The following is a 6198-nucleotide window of genomic DNA, read 5'->3' on the forward strand; positions in this document are numbered from 1 at the left end:
AGAAAACAACAGAACACAGGCATTTATTCGTCTTATTGAGGAGATCAAACAAAATTCAATAGCAGAAGCAGAAATCAATGATATTTGTACATTGAAATCGAACACGCTGTCAAATATCTTACACGATCTTGAAAGTAAAAGAAATCTCGTTCACACTATTCTTAGTCAGATAGGGTTGATTAGAAAACATGCATCAAATTTCCAGACATTCATTGGAATTAAGGAAATAGAGAAAATAACAGGAAACTGCAACGTGAAATTTCAAGAGATGTACGACCAAGGAAAATTTAATGACATTGAAGTAAAAGTAGAAAAAGCATTGACAAAAAAACCTAATTTTACTGCAAAGGATCTTATCGGCAATATCAAAGTTTCAGTAATTCCAAACACAATGACCGTTAAAACAAGAAAAGTTTCAGATGCTCACTTAATGACAGTGTGAAATATTCCAGAAAAAACTAAAAGTTGAAAGAATGTTAAACATTGGAAGCAGCTTTTACACTGGTTGTTGCATACTACCAAATGGACAATTTATAGTTGTTCAGTTCCAAGAATGTGCAAAACTATTTGATAAAAACGGTATATTAATTTCCACTGTTTTATTGAAAAGCGCATGCGGTGTTAATATAGTCGATGATACACGTGTCGATATATCTAATTTCCTATAGGGAAATATCTCCATAGTTAATTTATCTCCATTTAAAATCATAAAAGCAATAAAAACGTGAGAAAAAACATCGAGGTTTGACATATAATGATGGTGACATCATCGTCTGTGCGGTAGGAAAAGGGTTAATCAAGCTTAACATCGATAACGAGAAAGAAAATTTTATTGTTCGAGATGAAAGTGTCAGTTATGATTCTCACGTAGTGGCTGGGTTATAATAGGGTGTGTTATACATGTCCATATATACATACTGTGGACGTGCTGGACTCAAAAACAAGCTGCTCTTCAAATTTAAAGATGAACACGTATTGAGATATCCTGTTGGGATAGCTGTCGATGTCAACATGAATTATCACAATAGTTTGATTTAATTCTAAAAATGTACTGACGATAACATCGGACGGACAGACAAAGAAAGAGCTGCTATCAGAAAATGACGGGTTGAATCAACCATATACCATCAGTATAGCAAAAAACTACTACTTGTGTTTCGTTACTTTATATTTTGTTGGATTATTCAAGTTCAAATATTGCTTTGTATGTTATAGTTTATATTTATTTAAAAATAACGTGATTGATTTGAACTTACATTAAACTTACAATTTGTTAAATTGTATAAAAGGTATTAGTAAGATATCATGAATTAGAACATTAGTTCTTGTAAGTAAGTTTTAAAAATGCATTATTTGCATATTAATACATGTTTGGGGAAGAATAAAACTGACAGAACAATAATGAATGATTTTACATTGATATTCAAAATAATATGATTTGATATTCAATGAGCAGCTTTTATAGAATAATCTTTGTATATGTAATTAGTTGTAGTAAAGTATGGAAACGCATATGGTACACCCCTTGTAAGGATACTTTGTGGCAAATAGGTCAGAATTATAAGTTATATTGTGTGTTATAAGCTGGAATCGAATCACTATGTAAAAGATAACATGTCGGAATGATGTAGAAAAAAATGAATTACAATATCGACTTGCTAATATTAATGTAATAACATATTAGTAAGATGTCGACATGTTGAATTCAACTTGTTTTTTGATGATGTCAACATATAACGTCAAATTGTTCATATTGTGATATATCGTCATGTTGAAATCAACATGTCGGAATAATAAAGCAAAAATTGAATTTACAATGTCTACTTGCTCATATAAAAGTAATGACATAAAAACAAGATGTCGACATGTTGATTTCAACATGACAATTTATCATCATATATATACAAGTTGACATAATAAATAAACAAGTTGAATTCAACATGTCGACGTCTTACTAATATGTTATTACATCAATATTAGCAAGTCGATATTGTAATTCATTTTTTTCTACATCATTCCGACATGTTATCTTTTACATAGTGATTCGATTCCAGCTTATAACACACAATATAACTTATAATTCTGACCTATTTGCCACAACGTATCCTTACAAGGGGTGTACCATATGCGTTTCCATAGTAAAGCGATGAAATAGGAAAGAATATCTTTTTATCTGTATTAGAAATTACGTTATATTTATATTTATAAGTACGTTATATTTATGTATTGCTTTTTGCTGAGTTTCAGGTTCACACAATTTAATTAGTGATAGAAGAGAATAACAATAGAGAATAGAACTGACGTAGTTTAAAAGAAACAAGAACAAATGATGCAGAATGAGACCACATTTTAGACTAAATGTTTTTGTCGTTACAAAAAAGTAATTATTTCGATATTTGTATTGCAAAAAAATATGAATTTGTATTCTACTTTTCTTCCTAATTTCAGTTTAACAGAGTTGAACCTTTGAAAGAAGAAAAGCAATAGCAAATTGACCTGACATATTTAACAAGAATTAAGAATAGAAAAAGATTAAGAACTGCTTTTAACTATCGCCATTTATTATCATTCTTGCTTGAATGATTATTGTAAATATTTGTTTGAACCATTTGTTGTGTAAATTAATCAATAGTTCCAACTTTATCACTGCCGGAAAGTGACAAATTATTGTCACATTCATTGAACATCAATCAAGCATAACTATCAAGTTCGTGATATTGGTCACGAGAAATTCCTGTGAATGGGTCCTTCACATTAATTTAATGTGAACGGCTGACAAACCTTTACATCCATTTTCGAAGGGAACTAGGTTATATAAAATTACTTTTTCGTGAAAGCTTTATGTCAATGTTATGTTGTTAATTATTTATATATATGAAGTTTAATCGATCATGCATAGTTTGATTCGAAATGATTTTAATTTTGATAGGAAATATTGTGGAGCAACTTGTATTTAAAAGGCACAGCGAAATCTAACTTAACCGGACCTTGAAAACCTGTCTTAGGCACTATAAGCAGATATATTATAAGAAGATCTCTGAAATAAATTTATACGGTATTTTAGACCTTAGTAAATTCAACACCTGTCTGAAGATAAATAATACCTACAACATGTAGCATTCTTTTCTGTTCACTAGTAAAATCATACAAAGAGTAATCAAAGGAACCAAGATTCTAGCGGAAATCAAAAGAATGTAATCTAGGGACAAAGACCAGATAAGAAAAACAGACAAACACAACAAAGAACACAAAATAACCAAAATAATACATACAAAGTAACAAAAATAAATAAGCCACTCGGAGTGCACTAAAAACTGAAAGCATGACCCAAGTGCACTGGTAGTTCAAACATGTATTTCCAATGAACTAATAGTGTTTAAAATGATGTAAAATAATATGTTTAAATCATCTGAAAAGAATTTTTGACAAAACATTTGTATGGTAAAACTACAAACATTACTTGTAAAAGTCATTTTGCAACGGGAGATAATTGGCGGGAGAATATTCTATACAAATGTTATGGGAATTTTGGTTTATTTCACATATTACCAAAAAGAGTTCAGTGATCGCCAACTTTCTTTTTGAACAATGAAAGAATGTAAATTAATCGTTCCTCATATCAGTTTATAATTTTATCTACCAGTTTTTTAAATACTTTGCTTAGTGTATATTTTTTACATAATCCATATGAGTGTTGTGAAAAATACGCTTTTTTTTAAGACTCAATTATCTCGAAATCAAGGTTCGGTGACTTCGGTTTTCACATTGAATTTCTTAAGTATGTTTATTCGAAGTAAAACTTTTAATCTATCTACTAGGAATATAAGGTATGATATCAGAATTAGTTTTAAAGTCCACGAAGAGTTCTACCTTGACATTTTTAACTGAATTTATTTATTTATTGTGGTGTTTGTGGTTCAGATAAATCACCATTTTTAACGAAAAACTAAACGTAGAATGAATTTCACAATTTCTAAATTCCACGAAGTAACAAAAGGACACCGTACATTTAGTGAAGTCATTTGCCCCTTGTAGGCTGAATTTCTAAACATGGTAATAGAATGTTGCCAATCTGCATTTTGTTTAGTGCATTACCGTATTATAATATTTAGTCAGTTATTTCTTTTAGAGTAATGACTAGTCGAACGTAGTTAAAAACTCAAGATTTTGCAAAATCACTTTAATATGATACACCAAATCTTCAAGTATTCTTAAAAAAAATAGAAAAAAAATTCTTCAAAATATCAAAAATTACATGTGTCTCCATGGGCGCAAACACTTGTATTTCATTTGAAACAGGTAATTAACTTCCACTATATGTAAGCAGTTAAACCATATATACGTCACAGATGCTTCAGGATAAACTTACATAGATTTTTGGTTGTTTTATAGATGTACAGAATATATTTTAGGCAAAAATGACTAAAATGGGGAAAATGATGTCCCAACCATTGTCTGATTCTTACACAGAATGGTACTGAATGAGTTCGGTAATTGTACACAATATTTTGTATATTTGTTTGTTGCTCGAGTGTGGAATTAGTTTTGTTGGTATATTTGTATACTGTCACCTCAATCATTTAGTAACAAGTAGTAGCCTTTATAAAAATCAGACAGGAGGTGATGAATGTGAAACTCAACTTTTAAGTCTCACTCGAAACGCTCACAGCCACACGAGCACGAGCAGTTTAAGTGTGACATTCGGTTGATGCAAAGTACATTTTAAGTAATAAATATAGAATGCGTATCAAATCGGCACTTCACAAATAGTCGTCGTTCTTGATTGGTTGTTTTAGGTAAGAGATTAATATTCTATTTCCAAAACTACTAATTTGAAAACTCAAAAGACTATTGTACTTAAAAGTATAGCATATGTAGACTGAAAACTATTCTTTGCATTGAGAAAAAAAATACCAAAGGCCGTATCTGAATGTTAAAATGAACGCGTCTATATTCAAAGTTTAAGGTCATAACTGACACATGAAATGAAAACATGATGTAATATGCTGGTGTAATTTAGCAAAGGAAACTCTTCACACATGTATGTAAAAACTTTAAATAAATTAATTGCACCAATTAATCATCCAATGTCCTCAATAAATCGTGATTAGTTGGATGCTCATTTTATTAAATCATTAAAATTTAAGTAAAGGCCTTCCATATAGAAAAGATGACTTCAAAAGTTCATATGTCAGTGGATAAAAAAAAAAAACCAAGCACAGAAAACAGAAACATACCAAACAAAATATAAACTAAAGAGTAATCAAGGAAACAAGATTCAAGAAAAAAAAAATCAGGAAAACACAATCCAATGACAAAGACCAGACAGGCAGAACAGGTACACACAACATGAAAGAAATAATTTAGGAGTCAGCATTAGGGACGTCATATAAACTTAACATGTAGAATTTCAATTTTGCATACACGTGGACTACAATATCTTGTTGAAGAATAATCAAAGGAACCGAGATTCTAGAGGAAATCAAAAGAATGTAATCCAGGGACAGACCAGTTATGGAAAACACACACAACACACGCACACAACAAAGAACATAAAATAACCAAACTAATACATAGAAAGTAACAAAAGTAAATGAAGAACTCTGACTCCTCTAAAAAATGGGAGCATGGACCAGGTGCATCGGTAGTTAAAGGTGTCAGTTTACTGTTTACATTCAGAGGGTTCTTCATCCCGGAAGTGCGTAAGCGTATGAAAGAAATAACCGATTCCGGTGAAAGTCCGTTGATTTGCGTGCATAGAAATTCAAATAGAAATGAATTTCACATTGGCCGCATCCGTGTTGAATAATGATTTGAATGCAGACAAATATTTACAGTTTCGACACTTTGATGAAATATCATGTCTCAACACAACCGCGGCCAACCATAATTTCTTACGCAAAGCCCTCAAATCGCCGTATTCCATCATTTTGCAAAAAATACTCTATTTCAAAGGTTACAAAATATGGAAAAGCATCTTCTAACGCCTTGAAATTAAAAGTACACTGTCATTAGATAGTCCACCCTGAACACATATCCAATTGTTAGAACTAAAATTGATATATTTGGGCCGGTAAATCACTGTTACCGAATCTGCTCCTTGAACTTTATTTAAAATCACAAAAGCTATAGAAACGACAAAAAGACATGAAGGTTTATCATGTAAAGATGGTGTCATCATCTTATACATGGTAAGAA

Source organism: Perna viridis, chromosome 12, assembly GCF_037379345.1.
Source record: "Perna viridis isolate PV_CMFRI_1.1 ecotype Kerala chromosome 12, ASM3737934v1, whole genome shotgun sequence".
NCBI lineage: Eukaryota > Metazoa > Mollusca > Bivalvia > Mytilida > Mytilidae > Perna > Perna viridis.